This window comes from Mobula birostris, chromosome 8, assembly GCF_030028105.1.
Source record: "Mobula birostris isolate sMobBir1 chromosome 8, sMobBir1.hap1, whole genome shotgun sequence".
NCBI classification, from domain to species: Eukaryota; Metazoa; Chordata; class Chondrichthyes; order Myliobatiformes; family Myliobatidae; genus Mobula; species Mobula birostris.
Genome location: NC_092377.1, coordinates 15,889,244 through 15,912,625, shown reverse-complemented (window position 1 = coordinate 15,912,625; position 23,382 = coordinate 15,889,244). Strand labels below are relative to the sequence as shown.

The following is a 23,382-nucleotide window of genomic DNA, read 5'->3' as shown; positions in this document are numbered from 1 at the left end:
GAACCGGTGAAATTGGTGGGTCACAGGAAGGGAAGGACAAAGGGATTTATGAGGCCAGTAACAGCCAAACGTCAACGATTTTCTGGAGAACGAACCTTACCAAAAGGCAATGAGACTCGGAGGCCCGAATTAGTACGCCCTGAACTCTGGAAAAAGAAGCCAGAAGTTTAGTTTTAAACCCGTGCGAGAACTCACACTCCGCTGCTTCTCGTTCCTCATTCCACGGCCCAGGTGCGGATGAAGCTTCTTTTTGAATAAAGCCGCAGGGTTTTTTTTTGAACGGGCTGGGAGGTTCCCGCCCTGGGGGCGCGCAGATCTCGCGAGAGCTGGCGGCCGGACGGGGAATTGGAGCGGAGAGCAGTGCGCAGCTCCGGCTGGGGAATGGCGCTGACGTTAAAGTAAAAGGAGCGGGAGAGAGAGAGCGAGAGCGAGAGAGAGGGGGGCAGGAGCCGGGCACACACACACAACATAGGAAGGGAAGCGGAGCACCCTTCGGGAGACTCGGCTCCGGTAGCTGAGAGGAGCGAGCCGACGGTACGGGGCCGGTGCCCTGTATTGATGACACGACCACCGGTTTCATCTAACGGGGGCTGCTGCTGCTGCATCCGATCGCAGGCAGGTAGAAGTCGGCACCCGATCTGATTTTGGTGGGGAGGTTGGAGAGGAATATGTTGCGGGGGAGGCCGACATCGCTGTTTCCACCGCCGAAAGGGGTGGCTTTTAGACGGCGGAGCCCGGCGGCATGCGTGGGGTGGGTGGGGGCTGACTCAGTGCCGTGTAGGCCTCAGCCCGCGCGGTCAGTGCTGCACACTGAATGCCCAGCGCTTGAATACTCGCTGCAGCAACGTGGTTCTCGATCGTGGGAGGAATTGCGGTGGGATGAGGAAAGTAGGGGGGAGAAGGGTATGTCTGCATGCCTCTGGCCAAATTCTCAGTGCTCTTCATGTGCACCGGACAATCCAGTGGATTATCAAATCTGTATCTTAGTGGTACAAAAGTCCACAGGGAGTTGAAGCCACCCAGCCTCCTTCGTTCCATTTGGAAATGTTACGCTGTGATATGTAGTTTGGAGGGGGAAATCTGTAGGTTACATTTGTAAATAAAAAAAAGATTTGTTAGCCCATGGATTCCTGTAGACCAGCATCTAGTATGTCTGTTGTACCTGTTTGGGACCAGAACATCTAAAATGAAACTGACCCGATGTCGGGGGATCATGGATAGTCATTCATACCTTGGAGTTAAATATGAATGATTAACTTGCAGTTTATAAAAATCTATATTCTGAAAACCTGAAATTTAAAAAAAAACAGTAAAGTTAATAATACTCACGAGGTCATCGGCGACCTTATGAATATTTCTAGCATTTTATTTATTCTGTAGGAATAGGTGTTGAAATTTACTTAACTGCACAGAAATATTCGTTAGCACAGAAATACGTTTAATTTCAAAGAAAAAAAATCATGCCTTGACATTCTGCATCGAGTATGTTCTTATTTTGTACTTGACACAGTATATTTCAGTTTGGGTATGTTCAGGTTTGGTGATCTAATACAGATCTTTTTCACTGTGTCATGTGCAATGTTCCATTGAAGTCCTGCAAATTATGTTGACATTGTTGCTGATCTTGAGGCTTGTAGAGCATGAGCAATGAAATTTAACGTGTTGACATCGAGAGATCAAGGTATAAGTAAGTAAAAGGAAAATCAAGTGCTGAAAGTTTGAAAAAGAGGCAAAAGTATGCAGCTCACACGGTTCCAAGGCAGGCCTTGAACACTGTGCTACTCTACCTATTTTGATTAAGATAGGTTAAATAGCTGGGAAAAATATTCTCAGCTGCCTTCCTGGCATATTAGTCCATCACTAGTTGTACCAAAATAATGCTTACTTATATTTGCCTTAATGGAGTAAAATATTTCAAGAGTGTTAGCAAACAAAATTCAACACCAAGCCACATATTAGGACAGATTACAAGAACTTGGTCAAAAGTACTAATTTTTAAAAATGGTTTAGTGTGTTGAGGCACTAACAGTAGACAATGTTAGAGCTTTTAAATATCTTTTTCAAAAAAAAGATTACTGATGAAGGGTCTCAGCCTGAAACGTTGGCTCTTTATTTATCTCTATTGATGCTGCCTGACCTGTTGAGTTTCTCCAGCATGTGCAGAAATATTAATGAACCATTATTTATGTATTGAGATACAGTGTGGAATTGGCCCTTCTGGTCCTTGAGCCTTGCCACTCAGCAGCCCCCGGTATATCCCTAGCCTAATCATGGGACAATTTACAATGACCAATTAACCTACCAACTAGTATGTCTTTGAACTGTGGGAGGATACCCACATGATCATGGGTAGAACCTGTGAACTCCTTAAGACAATGGAGGGAATTGAAGCCGGATCGTTGTTACTGTAAAGCATTGTGCTAACCAGTATATTACTGTGCTGCTCCAATGCACTCACATGCTGTATTTTCTGGAGCTTTATCTGAGCACTATAAAATAAAGGGCTGAGGCCACAACAGGATTTGGTATGGGTAGGAATTGAAATTATAAACCATTATAACTAAAAAGCTAATTTCAGTAAACAAATGCAATAAATTGGACTTGATATAAGTGAGGACCGCAATAGATAATTAAAAATGATAGGACAAGTGGAATATGTTGGAATGATGGCAGTGGCATTTATGACTATTTCAGCATTTATTGATATGAAACAAGTACTGTGTCAGATGACGAAAATGTGTGTCCTGAACAAGAATATGGACGTGCAGCTTGACACTATTTGGGGTCAAGTATAAGCAACCGGTTGAATTTAAGATGATTGATGGGGAGAATGGTGTGTTTGGTCATTTGGGAGTGAGCTTTCATTGGAGGAAGGTGTTTCAGAACTTTGGATGCTTTGACAGTTTGGGGACAGTGGAGGAAAGGGAATGGGGTAGTTAGCTCAAGCTGATTGTCACCTATTTCAGGTAGAAACTTAAACAATTGACAGATACATTTTTGGATGATGTCAATGGGTCATACGTAAATAATTATTTGGAAGCAGGAGTGGGGCGGTATGATTAGCATAATGCAATTACAATGCCAGTGAACTGTGTTCATTTCCCGCCGCTGTCTGTAGGGAGCTTGTATATTCTCCCCATGACCGTGAGGATTTCCTCCGAGTGCTCTGCTTTCCTCCCACGTTCCAAAGAATCAGAATCAGATTTAATATCACCAGCATATGCTGCGAAATTTATTAACTTTACTGTGGCAGTACAATGAAATACGTGATTATTAGGAGTTTGAAGAGATTTGGCATGTCAACAAATACACTCAAAAACTTCTATAGTTGTACTATGGAGAGCATTCTGACAGGCTGCATCACTGTCTAGTATGGAGGGGCTACTGCACAGGACTGAAAGAAGCTGCAGAAGGTTGTAAATCTAGTCAGCTCCATCTTGGGTACTAGCCTACAAAGTACCCAAGACATATTTAGGGAGTGGTGTCTCAGAAAGGCAGCGTCCATTATTATAGACCTCCAGCACCCAGGGCATGCCCTTTTCTCACTGTTACCATCAGATAGGAGGTACAGAAGCCAGAAGGCGCACACGCAGTGATTCAGGAACAGCTTCTTCCCCTCTGCCATCCGATTCCTAAATGGACATTGAATCTTTGGACGTTACCTCGCTTTTTTTAATGTACAATATTTCTGTTTTTGCATATTTTTAAAAATCTATTCAATATATGTAATTTATTTACTTGTTTATTATTTTTTATTTTTTCTCTTTGCTGGATTATGTATTGCATTGAACTACTGCTGCTAAGTTAACAAATTTCACGTCACGTCCTGAAGAAGCTGTTCCTGAATTGCTGTGTATATGCCTTCAGGCTTCTGTAGCTCTTTCCCAGCGGTAACCGTGTGAAGGGGGCATGTCCTGGGTAGTGGGGATCCTTAATGATGGATGCCACCTTCCTAAGGGACCACTCCTTGAAGATGCTTATTTGATTCTGCGCTTCCCGCTCCCTGGATTACAAATATTAAATATTAAAAATAGTTAAAATTAGTAAATATTAAAAATTTAAATTCTAAATCATAAATAGAAAAATAGGAAGTAAGGTAGTGCAAAAAAACCGAGATGCAGGTCTGGGTATTTGGAGGGTATGGCCCAGATCCGGATCAGGATCCGTTCAGCAGTCTTATCACAGTTGGAAAGAAGCTGTTCCCAAATCTGGCCATACGAGTCTTCAAGCTCCTGAACCTTCTCCCGGAGGGAAGAGGGATGAAAAGTGTGTTGGCTGGGTGGGTGGGTCGTGTCCTTGATTATCCTGGCAGCACTGCTCCGACAGCGTGCAGTGTAAAGTGAGTCCACGGACGGAAGATTGGTTTGTATGATGTGCTGCGCCGTGTTCATGATCTTCTGCAGCTTCTTTTGGTCTTGGACAGGACAACTTCCATACCAGGTTGTGATGCACCCTAGAAGAATGCTTTCTACGGTGCATCTATAAAAATTAGTGAGGGTTTTAGGGGACAGGCCAAATTTCTTTAGTTTTCTCAGGAAGTAAAGGCGCTGGTGGGTCTTCTTGGCAGTGAACTCTGCATGGTTGGACCAAGTCAGGTCATTTGTGATATTGACCCCGAAGAACTTAAAGCTTTTGACCTGTTCCACTTGCGCACCGCCGATGTAAATTGGGTCGTGCGGTCCGCTACTCCTTCTGAAGTCAACAACCAATTCCTTCATCTTGCTGATGCCTTGGATACTGTGGAAGCTGGTACCATGATAGAGCTGATTAATCTAGCAAGTTTCTGCAAGATGTGTAGGTTGGTAGGTTAATTGGTCATGTGGGTGTAATTCTGGCTCGTGGGCCAAAAGGACCTGTTGCCATGCTGTGTCTCTAAATAAAGGATGGTGGGATGGACTATTGTCATAGCTGACATCAGTTGGATTGAGAGCATGATGTTGCTGCTCAGTCAGAGCTGGACAATCATATGAGTCAAAGGTAATTTTACCTTGTAATTTTTTTCAGGCACCGGCTTCTGATAAGGATAATATAGTTCTACATTTGTGTACCAGTGGTCAAGGTAATGTTGTCATTAAGCTGTGGGCTACTACAATGAAACACGACTTACAACTTCTGGGGCAATGATGCTTTGGTAGGGTGGTTACTTTGTATCAGCTGTTTTGCAGTTTTAATAGTTTCATTTAAGTAGGTTTGTCTAAGTTCCTAAATCTTAAAAAGAAAATACTTGCTTAAAAGTACACCTTCAATAGCAGAGTTCCTACTCGATAGCCAGATACATTTTGATGTTTTTGAATATTGGATAATTTAACAATTTATTGTTAGAAATCGATTAGTCCTATTATAGATTCCACCTTTGATCTAAATGCTAGTCAAATCAAATTTCTTTAGCAGCTTTAGAACATTTACTTAAGGTTTTGTTTTGAATGATGCTATTCTCTGGAATTTTTTCACCACTAAATTTGTCAAACTAGATTTTAAGTGATTGGGAAGTCATTGTTTCATAGCCATACCTTGTGCTTATTTATTTTGAATAGGAGAAAATTATGGACTTCATTTGATTGCATGAATTTAGTTAGATAATTGTGCAGTGAGCTAGGGCCAATTTGTCAACTGCTTTCTCTCATTTTAGTGCTTAACAGTGAATTAATTTGCCTCCGTTTATGACAACTTGCCCAGTCATGATGCTGACTAAATTGTGATTCAATAGGTAGTCATCTTTTTCTTGCTCTCCACATTAAAGGCAAGAGCATGTTAATAGGTACCTCTGCTAGCCCATACAACAATGCAACTTCATGGAAGTATAACTATGCTGCTATCCCCTATTATTGCTTAACTATTGTTTGTTCTATATATGCTGTGAGTTTGCAAATGTCAGCCAGTCACTCTGCTGCAGTTGAAAGTGCTCTTTCAACCGACTCTTTGACTCATAACCAAATAGTGTAGGGTTGAGTCAAAATTATATGATTTTTATGTACGCCAAATTATAACTGTTTCCTTATGCAATAATGTCTGCTGAGTATTTGTTGTTAGCTGTCTTTCAAAGATGTTTCATAACAAATTTTTATCTATGGTCAAAATTAAGTCACTAGAGGGCAAGCTACCATTGGTATTTTGTTGTAAAAGAGAGAGTAAAGAACCATATTGTGTTGTAAGCCTCTGGATACCTTGCTGTTGCTGAATTTACATAAAGGTAATATTGATTTACTTCAATGTTCAAAGTAAATTTATTATTGAAGTAGATATATGTCACTATGTACAACCTGAGATTTATTTTTGTTGTGGGCATACTCACATAATAGAATAAATAAAAGACCATGCCAACTTGGGTGTTCAATCAGTGTATAAAGGATGACAAACAGCAAATAAAGAAAGAAATTATGATAAATATCGATCACATGAGATGAAGAGTCCTTGAAAGTGAGTCGTTAGGTTGTGGGAATATTTCAATGATGGGGCAAGTGAAGTAATCCCCTTTGGTTCAAGAGCCTGATGGTTTAGAGGTAATAACTGTTTCTGAACCTGGTGGTGTGAGTCCTGAGGCTACTGTACCACCACCTTGATGGCAGTAGTGAGAAGAGAGCATGACCTAAGTGGTTCTAATGATGGATGCTGGTTTCCTGCGACAGCGCTTTGTATGGACGTACTCAATGGTGGGGAGGGCTTTACCAGTAATGGACTATGCTGTATCCACTGCTTTTTGTGGGATTTTCCATTTAACGGTATTGATGTTTCCATACCAGGCTTGGTTGCAGCCAGTAAATGTACTCTCCACCACCCATCTACGTAGAGAAATTTGTCATATTTTTGGATGTCCTCTGAATCTTCACAAACTCCTAAGGAAGTAGAGGTGGTACTGTGCTTTATTTGTATTTGCACTTGCATGCTGGGACCAGGACAGGTCCTCTGAAATGATAGCACTGAGGAATTTAAAGTTGCTGATCCTCTGCAGCTCTGATCTCCCAATGAGGACTGCTCATGGGCTTCTGGTTTCCTCCTCCTGAAGCCAGTAGCAGCTTTTTGATCTTGCTGATATTGAGTAAGAGTTTGTTATTCAGCCCCCCAAATGCTGATTTGTCATTACCTTTGATTGGACCTACGACATGGTATCGTCAGCAAACTTGAATATGGCACTGGAACTGTACTTAGCCACACAGTCATAAGTGTAAAGCAAATAAAGCAGGGGGCTAAGTACACAGCCTTGTGGTGGACATGTGCTGATGGAGATTGTGGAGGAGATGTTGTTGCTAATCTATCCTGATTGTGGTCTGCAAGTGAGGAAATTGAGGATCTAATTGCACAAGGTATTGACGTCAGGGTTTTAAAGCTCATTGATTAGTCTTAAGGCTATGATGGTATTGAATGCTGAGCTCTCGTCGATAAATATCATCCTGATGTACTGTGTGGATCTTTGCTGTCCAGATGTTCCAGGGATGAGTGAAAAGGCAATGAGATGGCATGTGCTGTTTACCTGTTGCTCTGGTTGGCAAATTGAAACTGATCCAAGTCACTTCTCGGGCAAGAGCTGATGTTTCATCACCAACCTCTCAAAACACTTAATCACTGTGGATGTAAGTGCAACTGGACTATAATGTTGAAGCAGGTCACCACGTTCATCTTGAGCACCAGTATAAGTGAAGTCTGCTTGAAGCAGGTAGGTACCTCAGACTGCCGAAGCAAAAGGTTAAGGATTTCAGTGAACACTCCAGCCAGTTGATCAGCACAGGTTTTAGTACTTGGCCAGGTACCCTGTCTGGGCTGGATGCTTTTTGTGGTTTCACCCTGCTGAAGGCTGCCCACACATTGGCTTCTGAGACTGAAGTCACAGGATCATTGGGGGCTGAGGAGTTTGTGACGGTTCCTCCATGTTTTGACAGACAAAGCTAGCACAGAAAGCATTGAGTTCATCTGGAAACGAAGTCCTGTCTCAGCTGTCAAGCATCCGTCGTTATTCAAGTTTAGTCCGGTACTGTCACTTCGCCCAGGAGATGGCTTTCTGAAGATTGTACCTGGACCTCTTGTAACTTTCTTGGTCACCTGACTTGAATGCCTCTGACCTGGCCCTCAGCAGATTGTGGATCTCATGGTTCATCCAGGGTTTCTGCTTGGGGAAAACTGAATGATTTTGTGAGACATACTCGTCTACAACTGCTTTAATAAAGTCGGTGATAATCATGCTGTATACATTCAGATCCACATATGAGTCCTTGAACATCGCATAGTCCACCAACTCAAAGCAATCCCGCAACTGCTCCTCTGTCTTCCACAACCACCTCCTTATTGTCCTGATATCCGGACCTTTGCTCTTTAGCCTCTGTCTATATGAAGGTAGAAGGACAACTAAGTGATCAGATTTACTGAAATGTGGCTTGGACATGGAACAGTAGACATTCCTTGTCTTCATATAACAGTGGTCTAGTGTGTTGGGACTTTTGGTGCTACAGGTTATATGCTGATAGTAATTGGACAGGGTTTTCTTCAAGAAGACTATTGAAGTCATTATCAATACATTCAATATCAATAAATAGAAAAATATCACTGCATGCATTTTTATTTACTGTGTATTTACTGGTGGCAGGGCAGCTGTGTAGAAGAGAATTAGATACCAATATAAGAAAATAGCAGGTCGGCAAGTGAATAATCTTAGATTTCATTGGGGTAAAGGTTACATATGTGGCTGAAATAAGATATTTTTTCCCCAGTGCATCTGAAAGAAGCTGCTATTAAAAAGTGCTTCTTGAAAGACATAATTTATAAAATGGATAAAAGTACAGAAGTTTTAGTTTCCCATCTGAATGTTATAATATACTGATGTACAGAAAGTACACCAGATACAAGTAGTATCTGACCCATAAAAATAAAAGACTACGGAGCCCCTCAAAGTTGCCATGCCATAACATAAGATCATAGCTTTCCTGGCTAATCTCCATTGCTTAATTTCCTTAGGCAATAACTCAAATCTTTACTTAATGGTATCGAGGATAAAGATGACTTCATATATCATGTTGAATATCAAGAAATAATTACTTTAACTTCAGATTATTAAATTTGTGAAAGTCAGACCAATATTGTGGATTATTTTATAAATTGATCTTCTCCAATTTCCTTTTTTTCGAATATCTTGATGATTAATTTGTTTTTTATTAAATTTTAATGACGCTCTCACAGGTTACAATATAATACGAGATTCCATTTTAGAATAGTTCTTGAATTATTTGCAACCGATGCCGTTCAGATTCACTTAACATCAACCTCCCAAAGGCTGGTAGAGATTTTTCAATATTAACTGATATTTCATGCAAATTCCATGAAATATCAGTTTTGTAAAAGAATATAGAAAAAAAAATTTAAATGGTTAGTAAGTTAAATGATATGAAAATAGTTGGTATCATAGGTGATGAAGATGTTTATCAAGAATTACAGTTGGATCTTGATCAGCTGGCTAAATGGCCAAGGAATCAGAGCAGGCTGAATGTACCAAATGGCTTAATTCTGCTCCCGTGTTTTATGGAATGGCAAATGGAGTTTTATTCAGTTAAGTGTTAAGTGTTGCATTTTGGGAAGACAGGTTATTGTAGTGCTTTTACAGTGAACACTAGGGTCCTGGGAAGTATTGTAGAACAGAGGGACCTAGGAAAACAAGTGAACAAGTACTTAGTTCCCTGAAAGGGTCTCACAGGGTGACGAAGAAACTTTTTGGCATGCTGGATTTCATCAGTCAGTCCATCAATAATAGAAGTTAGGATGTTATGTTGCAGTTGTAGAAGACATTCGTGAGGCCACATTTTGGTCACCCTGTTGTATCAAAGATACCACTAAGTAGGAAAAAGTGCAGGACTGGCCTTGGAATGGGATCATAAGCCTACTGTTGTTTTCTTTGTGATTTTTTGAATGCAGAATCCAAAATTTTAATCAAAAGTTTTGAAGTTTGTGTTCCATCTTTTGATTTTTTTTTTTGCGCACAGTTCTAGTTGCTTTCACTGTCTGAGGTAATTTTTTTTTTAACCATATAAGATAACCATATAAAAGTTGAGTTAGATGCGGGCTTTGTGTTCTTTGTAAATGACAGCATTCCTATCAGTAATAGCAGTTATTATTGTAGTTTCATTTTTGTATTTTGAATTAATAAGCAGCACTTCTGTCTCTTCAACTTTTTTTAAAAGTTCTGACAACCTTAAGCTTGTTTTTTTGGAAGATTGAAAATACTAAGAATTCAGATAAGAAAAAATTATTATTCTCTTTATTTTGCAAGCCTTAATACTATTTGCAGAGGTTTGTTATTGACTGAGGAATGGGAACTTCCTTTTTAGAAAGAAAAGAGGAAATATTTTAATGATGCATCCAAGTAGAGGAAGAATGTACATACTATCAATGTGACTTGAAAGTGTCATGGAGCTTAGTAATTAAAGAACAAAATTTCTAAATACAATAAAATGCATCCTGAAATGGTGTAAGTGCAAGGTGAAGGCAACAAGGTACTTTTATGTATCCTTGCTACAAAAACATTTGAGCAAATTTGCAAAATAATTTGACTAACTTGTAGGTACCTTGCTGTTTTGGGGAACTTAAAATTGAGTCAGTTATTTAATCAGTAATTTAATATAAAATTATTGGAATACATACTATTTTGGCATAGACAACTTTGTATTGAAATTCAAACGTTGCAAAGCGCTGTCTGGTCAAACTATGCCTATTTATGCTATTTTCAAGCCTCCTCCCTTTGTGATTTCCTCTAATCGTATTATCATGTTCTTGAATTCATTTCTTGCGCATAGTTAACTTCTAGCAACATGTGGTAGCAAATTTGGTGTTTTAGCCACTCTACTGGTAGTTACTGCATTCCTTCCGAGATTAATTCAAACGCGAGGAGATCTGCAGATGCTGGAAGTTCAAGCAGCACACACAAAAAAATGCTGGTGAATGCAGCAGGCCAGGCAGCATCTATAGGAAGAGGCACAGTTGATGTTTCAGGTCGAGACCCTTTGTCAGGACTAACTGAAAGAAGAGATAGTAAGAGATTTGAAAGGGGGAGGGGGAGATTCAAAATGATAGGAGAAGACAGGAGGGGGGTCATGGTAAACTGACAGTGCCTTGGGAAGATTGGATTAAGGAGGCGTTTGAGCATAAGAAAGCCAATTACCGGGAGCGTTGAGTAGAGCCAGAGACGAGTGGAGAGCATGATGGAAGCCTCTAGAGGCTTTGCTGAGGTCTAGTGCAGAGGTTTTGCTGGCTGCTCGCTATGCTGAACCTACTATCTCCTTGGCATTACAGGGCCTGCAAAGAAAAGGGCCCTTAAGACCATCAGAACCAGCGTGTGTCGTGAAATTTGTTAACTTAGCAGCAGCAATTCAATGCAATACATAATATAGAAGAAGAAAAGATGATAATAAATAAATCAATTACAGTGTACATATATTGAATAGATTAAAATCATGCAACGACAGAAATAATATATATTAATAAAAGTGAGTCAGTGCTCACAGGTTTAATGTCCATTTAGGAATCGGATGGCAGAGGGGAAGAAGCTGTTCCTGAATCCCTGAGTGTGTGCCTTCAGGCTTCTGTACCACCTAACAATGATTGGTAACAATGAGAAAAGGGCATGCCCTGAGTGCTGGGGGGGGGGGGGGGGGAGTAGTTCTTATTAATGGACGCTGCCTTTCTGAGACACTGCTCCTTGAAGATGTCCTGGGTACTTTGTAGGCCAGTACTCAAGATGGAGCCGGCTAAATTTATGACCCTTTGCAGCTTCTTTCAGTCCTGTGCAGTATCCTCCCCATACCAGACAGTGCTGCAGCCTGTCAGAATGCTCTCCATGATACAACTATAGAAGTTTTTGAGTGTTTTTGTTGACATACAAAATCTCTTCAAACTCCTAATGAAGTGTAGTCGCTGTCTTGCCTTATTTATAACTGCATCGATATGTTGGGACCAGGTTAGATCCTCAGAGATCTTGACACCCAGGAATTTGAAGCTGCTCACTCTCTCCACTTCTGATCTGTCTATGCGGATTGGTATGTGTTCCTTCGTCTTACCCTTCCTGAAGTCCACAGTCAGCTCTTTTGTCTTACTCATGTTGAGTGCCAGGTTATTGCTGCGATACCACTCCACCAGTTGGCATATCTCGCTCCTGTACACCCTGTCATTTCCATCTGAGATTCTACTAACAGTGGTTGTATCATCAGCAAATTTATAGATGGTATTTGAGCTATGCCTAGCTACACAGTCATGGGTATAGAGAGAGTAGAGCAATAGGCTAAGCACACACCCCTGAGGTGCACCAGTGTTAATGGTTAGTAAGTAATAGATTTTATCACCAATCTGCACAGTTTGTGGTCTTCCGGTTAGGAAGTTGAGGATTCAATTGCAGAAGGTGGTACAGAGGCCCAGGTTCTGTAATTTACCTATCAGGATTGTGGGAATGATGGTGTTAAATGCTGAGCTATGTTTGATAAACAGCATCCTGACGTAAGTGTTTGTATTGTCCAGATGGTCTAAGCCGTGTGAAGAACCATTGAGATTGCGTTTGTTGTTGACCTATTGTGGCAATAGGCTAATTGCAGTGGGTCCAGTTCCTTGCTGAGGCAGGAGTTCAGTCGAGTCATATCCAACCTCTGTGATTGCTACTGGGCGATAGTCATTAAGGCTCCTCACATTATTTTTCTTTGGCACTGGTATAATTGTTGCCTTTTTGAAGGGGGATCTTCTGCCCGTAGCAGTGAGAGGTTGAAAATCTCCTTGAATACTCCCACCAGTTGGTTGGCACAAGTTTTCAGAGCCTTAGCAGGTACTCAGTCGGGACCTTCCATCTTGTGAGGGTTCACCCTCTTTAAAGACAGTCTAACATCGGCCTCCGAGACAGAGATCATAGGGTCACTGGGTGCAGCAGGGATCTTCACAGCTGCAGTTATATTCTCCCTTTCAAAGTGGGCATAGAAGTTCATCTGATAGTGAAACTTTGCTGCCATTCATGCTGTTAAGTTTCACTGTCACAGCAGCTCACAGAGGCTATGTCTGTGGATCAAGAGGTGTGAGCCATGGACCAATGGTACTGGGACACAAGCCAGGGCCTGATCAATCCTGACTGGGTCGCCTGGGCAAGGGTGTCTGACATTGAAACACCCGATGATCCTAGGTTACTTATTATGTGTCCCAGTGCACCTTCGGATATATCTCGGGTTCAGTTTCATTTCCTGTACACGAGTACAAGGAGAACAAAATAAGTTATTCCAGCTCTGATGCAGCACAAAAAAAAACAAGAAAGAACACAATAATCATGCCATAAATGTAAACATGCGAGATAGCTTGTATAGGTTGCTTGTATGTCTGTAAAGTGACACAAGGTTGTACATAAAGTGACTAGTGGGAAATGTGGAGTTAGTGGGTGGAGATCAGTCATACTGCTGGGGAAAGTAACTTCTTGAGTCTGGTGGTCTTGGCATGGATGCTACATAGCCTTCTCCCTGATGCGAGTGGAACAAACAGTCCATGAGCAGTGTGGGTAGGATCCTTCATGATGTTAAATGATTAATTGATTTTAAATATTTCCTATTATAGCTGTAAAGCTGGGACAATAATATGAAAATGTTCACAGATTTAATTGGTAGTATTAGAACATAGAGCACACCACAGGAAAACATTTCAGTCATCAAATATCCAACTAAACTAATCCGTTCTGCCTACACAATGCCTTGTCCTCCAATTTCCTGCTCATTCATGTGCCTATCTTAAAGAGCCTTTTGAATGCCTCTATCATATTTGCCTCCACCACCATCTTTTTGTTTACTGTCTGTGTAAACAAAAAAAAATTTGCCCTGAAAACATGAGAAAATCTGCAGATGCTAGAAATTCAAGCAACGCACACAAAGTACCGGTGGAACGCAACAGGCCAGGCAGCATTTATAGGAAGAAGTACAGTCAACGTTTCAGGTCGAGACCCTTCGTCAGGGCTAACGGTTCCGTTATTTTGCTGATCGAGTCTGTTCCACCATTTCGTTATGGCTGATTTATTCTTCCTCTCAACCCCATTCTCCTGTTTCTCCCCCCCCCCACCCCCGAAACCTTTGACATTCTTTCTAATCAGGAACCTGTTGACCTTGAGAGGCGCCACGGTAGCGTAGCAGTTAGTACGGTGCAAGTACAGCTCAGAGCGTCAAAGTTCCCTGCTGTTTGTATGTTCTTCCCATGACCACATGCTTTTTTCCCCCAGTGTTCCCGTTTCCTCCCACAGTCCAAAGACGTGCCGGTTAGCCAAAGACGGGCCGTTATAAATTGTCCTGTGATTAGGCTGGGTGGGTTACTGGGTGCACGGCTCATGGGGTTGGAAGAGTCTGCTTGGCGCTGTAGCTCTAAATAAATAAATAGATAAGCCTGGGCTTTAAATATACCCAGTGACTTGACCTCCATAGCCATCTGTGAATCAGAATCAGGTTTAATATCACTGGCATTTGTCATGAAATTTGTTTGTGGCAATGAATTCCACAGATATTTTGCAGATATTGCTGATGGTATTTTACCACTACCTTAAGATGTGTGCTATTGGTAGACCAGATCTCAATGTATAGGAGAGCAGGGATTTTTGCCACCAGTGTGCTAAGGACCTTGTGCCATTTTGGATTTGATCCTTTTTCTTGTTTGCCTAAAAACTGCTGGTTCATTGAATTTCAAGATAGATTTCAGAATCCAGAAAGAGGTAACTCACAATATTTAAGAAGTAGTCCACGTTCTTTCGGTCCAGTGCAGTAGCCACCACCCCCCCACCCCCCATACCAGACAGTGATGCAGCCTGTCAGAATGCTCTCCGCGGTACATCTGTAGAAGATTGTGAGTGGTTTTGTTGACATCCCAAATCTCTTCAAACTCCTAATGAAGTGTAGTCGCTCTCTTACTTTCGTTATAGCTGCATTGATATTTTGGGGCCAGGTTAGGTCCTCAGAGATCTTAACACCTAGGGACCTGAAACTGTGCACTCTCCACTTCTGATCCCCACGAGGATTGGTATGTGTTCCTTTGTCTTGCCCTCCCTGAAGTCCACAATCAGCTCTTTTGTCTTACTGCCGTTGAGTGCAAGGTTGTTGCTGCGACAGCACTCCGTGTTGGCATATCTCACTCCTGTACACCCTCTTGCCTCCGTCTGAGATTCTACCAACAATGGTTGTATCATCAGCAAATTTATAGATGGTATTTTGAGCTCTGCCTAGCCACACAGTCATGGGTATAGAGAGAGTAGAGCAGTGGGCTAAGCACACACCCCTGAGGTGCACCAGTGTTGATTGCCAGTAAGGAGGAGATATTATCACCAATCCACACAAATTGTGGTCTTCAGGTTAGGAAGTCAAGGATTCAATTGCAGAGGGTGGTACAGAGGCCCAGGTTCTGTAACTTCTCAATCAGGATTGTGGGAATGATGGTGTTAAATGCTGAGCTATAGTCGATGAACAGCATCCTGACTTGGGTGTTTATATTGTCCAGGTGGTCTAAGGCGTGAAGAACCATTGAGATTGCATCTGTCGTTGACCTATTGTAGCAATACGAAAGTTGCAGTGGGTCCAGGTCCTTGCTGAGGCAGGAATTCAGCCTAGTCATGACCAGCCTCTCAAAGCATTTCATCACTGTCGATACGAGTGCTGCCGGGAGGTAGTCATTAAGGCAGCCCACATTATTATTCTTAGGCACCGGTATAATTGTTGCCTTTTTGAAGCAAGTGGGAACTTCTGCCCATAGCAGTGAGAGGTTGAAAATGTCCTTGAATATTCCTGTCAGTTGCTTAGCACAAGTTTTTCAGAGCCTTACCAGATACTTCCTCGGGGCCTTCCATCTTGTGAGGGTTCACCCTCTTTAAAGACAGCCTAACATCGGCCTCCAAGACAGAGATCACAGGGTCACCGGGTGCAGCAGGGATCTTCATGGCTGCAGTTATATTCTCCCTTTCAAAATAGGCATAGAAGTTCAAGCAACACACATAAAAGTTGCTGGTGAACGCAGCAGGCCAGGCAGCATCTCTAGGAAGAGGTGCAGTCGACGTTTCAGGCCGAGACCCTTCATCAGGACTAACTGAAGGAAGAGTGAGTAAGGGATTTGAAAGTTGGAGGGGGAGATCCAAAATGATAGGAGAAGACAGGAGGGGGAGGGATGGAGCCAAGAGCTGGACAGGTGATAGGCAAAAGGGATATGAGAGGATCATGGGACAGGAGGTCCGGGAAGAAAGACGGGGGGGGGGGGGGGGACCCAGAGGATGGGCAAGGGGTATATTCAGAGGGACAGAGGGAGAAAAAGGAGAGTGAAAGAAAGAATGTGTGCATAAAAATGAGTAACAGATGGGGTACGAGCGGGAGGTGGGGCCTTAGCGGAAGTTAGAGAAGTCGATGTTCATGCCATCAGGTTGGAGGCTACCCAGACGGAATATAAGGTGTTGTTCCTCCAACCTGAGTGTGGCTTCATCTTTACAGTAGAGGAGGCCGTGGATAGACATGTCAGAATGGGAATGGGATGTGGAATTAAAATGTGTGGCCACTGGGAGATCCTGCTTTCTCTGGCAGACAAAGCGTAGATGTTCAGCAAAGCGGTCTCCCAGTCTGCGTCGGGTCTCACCAATATATAAAAGGCCACATCGGGAGCACCGGATGCAGTATATCACCCCAGCCGACTCACAGGTGAAGTGTTGCCTCACCTGGAAGGACTGTTTGGGGCCCTGAATGGTGGTAAGGGAGGAAGTGTAAGGGCATGTGTAGCACTTGTTCCGCTTACAGGGATAAGTGCCAGGAGGGAGATCAGTGGGGAGGGATGGGGGGGACGAATGGACAAGGGAGTTGTGTAGACATAGAAGTTCATCTGGTAGTGAAGCATCGCTGTCATTCATGTTATTGGGTTTTGCTTTGTAGGAAGTAACATCTTGCAAACCCTGCCAGAGTTGTCATACATCCGATGTCGCCTCCAGCCTCGTTCAAAATTGTCTCTTCACCCTTGAAATAGCCCTCCGCAAGTCATACCTGGTTTTCTGGTACAGACCTCAGTCGCCAGACTTGAATGCCACAGATCTAGCCTTCAGCAGATGACGTACTTCCTGCTTCATCCACAGCTTTTGGTTTGGGAATGTACAGCAAGTCTTTGTAGGCACACACACATCCAGACAGGCTTTAATGAAGTTGGTAACAACTGATGAATCCCTGAATACGGTCCAGACCACCGATTCAAAGCAATCCTGTCAGTGCTCCTATGCTTCCCTTGTCCATACCATCTTGGTCCTCCCTACCAGTTCTGCAGTCTTGAGTCTCTGCCAATACTCAGGGAGTAGGACTAGAGCCAGGTGATCCGACTTCCCAAAGTGAGGGCGTGGAATTATATTGGATCTATAATTGACTCAATGGTAGGAAGCAGAAAGTGAATGTTCCAGCAAAACAACACATTTCATGACATCCGTCAGCGATATTAAACCTGATTCTGATTCTGAAGCTTGTTTTTCAGACGAGGTCTGTGACGAGTGATGTGCTGCAGGGATTGGTGCTGCGGTCATTGTTTATATAACAGTTTGGATGAGAATATACAAGGGATGCTTAGTAAGTTTGCAGATGATGCTAAAATAGGAGTAAGAGGTGATAGTGAACAGGGTTATCAAAAATTAGAGGGATCCTGAACAGCTAGGTAAGTGAGCATGTTGCAGTTTGGGAAATAAAACCAGGGTGAATGGTCGGGCTTTGGAGAGTGTTACAGAACAGGAACCGATGCTTAGGTTCCTGTTCTGCAACACTTTCTGGGTCAGAAAATGGCATCACTGGTAAACAGTGTGGTGAAGAAGGTGTTTGCCTTCATCATTCAGATCATTCAGTAAAGGAGTTGAGGTTATTCGTACTACTATCTCAAGATGTTGGTGAATGTTCTCTAGAGTTTTGGTTACCCTGTTATAGGAACAATGTTAATAAGCTGGAAATAGTGCAAAGAAGATTTACGAGAATGTTGCCAGAACTCAAGAGTCAGAGTTACAGGGAGAGGTTAGGCAGACTAAGAGAATTTGGAATACAGGAGACTGGAGTGATCTTACAGAGGTGAATAAAATCACGAAAAGTGTAGATAGGATGAATGCACAATATTTTTCTTCAGATGAGAGGCATCAGAAAGTAGAGGGCATAGGTTTAAGATGAGAGGGGAAAGATTTAAATCGGACCTGAAGGGCAACTCCTTCAAATGTAGGGTGGTGCCTGTATGGAAGAGCTGTTGGAGGAAGTAGCTTGTTTGTTTGTTAATGTATTTATATTTATTGAGATACATTGTGAATAGAGCCTTTTGGTCGCCTGATTTAACCCAAGCCTAATCACGGGACAGTTTACAATGACCAATTAACTTACCAACTGGAATGTACCTGGAGGAAACTCATGTGTTCACAGGGAAAATATACAAACTTCTGGCAGGAAGTTTGGAACTATGATAACATTTAAAAGACACTCAAGAACATGGATAGGAAAGGTTTAGCGTAATATAGGCCAAACATGAGTAAATGGTTTCTGTGCTGTATTACTACATAATTTTTATAGTGGTTTATAAAATTTGGAGTTTAACATATTGATCAGTCACAATGAAGGCATGTCAGTGGTTATACTTCATTAGAAGCTTGAGGAGCTTTGGCATGTCACCAAAGACTCCAGAACAAATTTCTACTGATGTACAAAGGGGAGCATTCTGACTGGTTGTATCACTGTCTGGTACAGATGCACCAATGTACATGATTGTAAGAGGCTATAGAGGGTTCCAGACTCAACCAGCTCCATCACAGGCACAAACCTTCTCACCATTAAGGACCCTCACCATCCAGATATGCCTCTTTCTCATTACTGCCATCAGAGAGGAGGAACAGGAGGCTAAAGACCCACACTCAATATTTCATGAACAGATTCTTTCCCTCTGCCATCAGATTTCTGAAAGGTCTATAAACTCATGAACACTACCTCGCTATATACCTTTAATACTATTTATAGTGCCTGCACTGTACTGCTGCCACAAAGCAACAAATTTCACCACTTGCGTCAGTGACAATAAACCGGATTCTGTTTCTGATCTTTTTCCCAGGACGGAGGAGTCTTGAACTAGAGTGAAAAAATTTAATATATGGGTGGCAGCATTTGTAGGGGATCTAAAAGTAGGATTTTCAAACAGCAGTGAATATCTGGAATGAGCTGCCATAGGAAGTAGCAGAAACAGATATAATTACAATGTTTAAATGGCATTTGGACAGTTACCTGGGTTGAAAAGACAGATGAGGACTGGATGAGCACAAATGGGATGTGTGCAGATTGCATGGATGAGGTGGGCATTAAGGGCCTATTTCTGTTCTGTATGTTTGAGTCTGTGAGACCCTTTTTTTTTTTACCTAACAATAATTCCTTTGTGGATTTATTTGCTACACAATCCACTCTGTCATGGATTAAATCGAGTTGACTTTAATGCATCTACTTTAAATGTTTTCAATACTTATTGGTTCCATTTTATTAACACCTTTTGGCAAGGCAATGAAAGGGACTTCCAAAAAAATAATTGTTTCTACCATTGATGTCTTCAAAAAGTTCCAAACAAATTTCCTTAACCTTTCTGTTTCTCTCCTCCTTTCCCTCAATGCTCTGCAATGGAAGCGCAGAAACAAATATCGCTGTGATGATTGTACATTCTAGCATCAATTGTTTGGCAACAATAAAGTATAACTAAGAGTAGGAGTTCATTTTTGAACAGAACTTTGCATTAGATTGTGCCAGTGGCTCTCACCCTCCTCTTACGGGGAGATTTGCTCACACTGTTTGATGGATTTAAAATTAAACCGAAAGTAGTGATCTTCACAGATGAGAACATTGAAACACATATGGAGGTTAGAGCAAGCAATTCCAAGAAGCAGTGCGGGATAGTAAATCTGGAAGGTCTAATAGGCTCAACTACATTTACTTTAATGCAAGGAGAGGTAGATAAACTCAGAACATTGCTTACCGCAGTACTGTGGCGATTATAGCTATTATGGAAATATGGTTAAGGGATGGACAGGGCTGGCATCTGTTTTCGGGGGTATTGATGCTTCATTTGTGATAGGTGGAGGTGAGAGAGGAAAGGAAGTTGTACTTCTAATCAGGGAGAGCACTACAACACTACTTGGAGGCGATGTCCACTGAGATCATGTGGTAGATCTTGGAAATGAGAAAAAAGCTATCATTTTGATGGGATTATACTATAGGGCTCCTAATACTCAGTGGGAATTAGTGAGGCAAATATGTAGTGAAATCACAGGTAAGAATAGGAATAATAGCATTGTAATAGTTGATGATTTTAACTTACCTTGTATTGACTGGTCCTATCTGAGTTCTAGTTGTTGGAGCAGAATTTAAGTATGTCATAAAGTTTTCTGAAGCAATAGGTAGATAATCTCACTTGAGAGGAGGCTACACTCAATCTCTTTTAAGAAAGGGAGGCTGGGCAAGACTTTTGATGTGTCAGAGAGCACTCTGGGACCAATGACTATAAATTCTATTATTTTGTGGCTCTGGGGAAAAAACAAGGACTGATCCTCAAGTTAAAATCCTAAATGGGGTAAGTCTAATTTCAATGGCATCAGAGAGGAACTCGTAAAAGCTCTTTGCTGGTAGAGGGATGTCTGGCAAGTGGTAAGCCGGCATGATTGGAGAACCCTGACTGAGGAATATTGAGGTTCTGGTTTCAGTAAAGAAAGAATGTCATTTATAGGCATCTGGGATCAGGCAAGCCTTGAGAAGCACAAGTAATGTTGGAGTGCACTTAAGAAGGAAATTCGGAGGGTGAAGAAGGGCCATGAGATATCCCTGCCAGACAACTTAACAAAAATTCCTATAAAGTTGAAAAACTTTATTAAGACCAAAATATTAGCTAAGGAAAGAATAAAAGAGTAGTGTGGTGTATGGCATATTTGCCATTATCAGCCAAAGCAATGTATAAGAGGAGGGATGCCATGTTACAGTTGTACAAAATATTGGTTAGACTGCGCTTTATTCAGTATGGTGTGCATTTATATTTCTCACCCTATCAGAAGGAAATGATTTAGCTCGAGGGTGTTGTGTGGATTGGAGGCTTGAATTATTAAAAGAGATTATGTAAGAGATTATTCCTGGTGGCGTGAAGGCTGGAGGTGTTATGTTAAGGGTATATAAAATGATGAGAGGCACGTAATGGGTAGATGGCCAGTGTCTGTTTTCCATGTTAGGGGTGTAGGTCTAAGATGAAAGGGATTTTTCACAAAGGTTGGTTGTTGGGATCTGGTGGGGCACGAACGGCATTTAAGAGGCATCTTTACAGGTACTTGAATGAGCAAGCCCAGAGGGATAAACAATTCATATATGATAGCTGCCGTAGACATGGTGGTCCAGTCTTTCATAATATATTAGATCAGATTAGATTGTGAGGATACGCAGTTCTCTTTTATTGTCATTTAGTAATGCATGCATTAAGAAATGATACAATGTTTTTCCAGAATGATATCACAGAAAACACATGACAAACCAAGACTGAAAAACTGACAAAAACCACATAATTATAACATATAGTTACAACAGTGCAAAGCAATACCGTAATTTGATAAGAACAGACCATGGGCACGGTAAAATCTCAAGTCACTCGGAAGTCCTATCATTTTATGCAGACGGTAAACCTCCAGCGCCGCAAACTTGCCGATGCAGCATCCCGGAAGCATCCGACCACAGTCCGACTCTTGAGTCCATCCGAAAACTCCAAGCCTCCGACCAGCTCTCCGACACCGATGCAACGAGCGCCATCTCTGCCGAGCGCTTCGACCCCGGCCCCAGCCACAGGCAATAGGCAAGGCTGAGGATTTGGGGCCTTCCCTCCGGAGATTCTCGATTGCACAGTAGCAGCGGCAGCGAAGCAGGCATTTCAGAAGTTTCTCCAGATGCTCCTCCGTGCTTCTTCACGTCTGTCTCTATCAAATCAGGATTGTACACGGCATCCTACTTCACAGATACGATACCATTTGGAACAGCCACGTGCGCTGCATCGCGCTGCCATCTTTTCCTCCCTCCAGATATGTGAAAGAATAATCAGCACATGTCAACTTCAGCAGCTCCATTCCTCTGTGTTAAAGCTCCTAGTCATTCCTAGTCTACGTGACCTTCTGTAACCTCATTCCAGTTCTATTATGGTGCAGACAAGTATCAAACTCAAAATGGTACTGCTTGCTGTGATTTTGATCATTATATCTGGAAAGGAATTAAAATATGAACAGTATGCAAAGGAATTCAGTGAATTTTGGTTAATTGGGGCACATCAGGACAATATATTTTGGCCCTGTTAAGCAGCTGCCCCAATTAGCTGAAGTTTCATGAAAATAGTTTAAAAAAAAAAGGTAGATGTTTAAAAAATGAACTGAATAACAATTGAATGTACTTAATTGAAATGCAGAGCAAATTATAGCACTACCAATACAACTGGTGGTTGTCCTTTGATCGACAATGACACGAAACCTGTGTGGGAGAATTTTTGAAGTGTAAAAGCCTTTGAATAGGGGCATTTACACTCTCGCTCTCGCAAGTCTGGGTCCTCTGGTACGAGTAGTCATCTCAACTGGGGTTGGTTTTGATTGTAGTGAATGACCTTGACTTCTGTGCCTTGTTATGTCCTTCGCTCTCCATGTAGTGTTGCAGAACCACCTTCCTGGCCATTGGATCTCACTGTAGATCTCATTTGCCCAGTCCACCAAAGCTGATTTCTCATGCTATGGCAAGCAAGTTCTTATCTCACTGGGTATGAGACCCACTGGCTACCCTCACCTAGTTGGTGGATCAGTGTGTGGCCGCTGTGGAATGCAAACAGCTACTTGGAGCTACAGGTGAGAGCTGAGTATCTGGTGGGGAGCAAAGCCAATATTCAAGATGATTGTTGATACTTTCAAATTCTTATTAGTTCCTAACTTGTTGTAGTGAAATCATTTCGTTTTTACTCCTGGGACTGTTTCTGGCATTTCCAAGCATGAATCCTTTAAACTGCAGTGAGCAAAAGAGTTCAGAGTTGTTTTGCTGCTTAATTTTCACCAATTGTTAGTGACTAAAATCACTGGTTTTGGTATACAAACAAGTACAACTGGCGATATTTTTAAATTGTTTATTCTAAGCACGGTGTATTGTTAAATGGCCACACAAGCACACATGACTGATGCTAGGTAGATACTGTCTGGGAACAGTATCCTGTCCCAGTTAAGCCACATGCTGTCCCAAACAAACGAAGGAAATCCTGGCTATTTTCTTGGTTACTTTTTGTTCTTTAAGAGTTGTCCGAAATAAGTGGCTACCCCAATTAACCAATGGCCTAATTAACTGGAATCCACTGTATTATAAATAACAAGCATTCTTGTCTGACTTCCCCACAGTTACG

General features: G+C 42.0%; 1 protein-coding gene across 4 annotated transcripts in view; it reads left to right on the top strand.

The window, feature by feature from the left end:
- The first annotated feature begins 340 nt into the window (after nucleotides 1–340).
- ahctf1 (AT hook containing transcription factor 1) overlaps nucleotides 341–23,382 on the top strand; it is a 108,208-nt gene continuing 85,166 nt past the window's right edge. Inside the window, exons 1-2 of one of the 4 annotated variants that reach the window (XM_072264826.1) lie at nucleotides 341–615; nucleotides 5,005–5,059. The gene's annotated coding sequence lies outside the window, so the exon portion shown is untranslated. Of the gene's footprint in view, nucleotides 620–5,004; nucleotides 5,060–23,382 lie in introns of all 4 variants that reach the window. The other 3 variants (XM_072264827.1, XM_072264825.1, XM_072264828.1) reach the window with 3 other exon arrangements.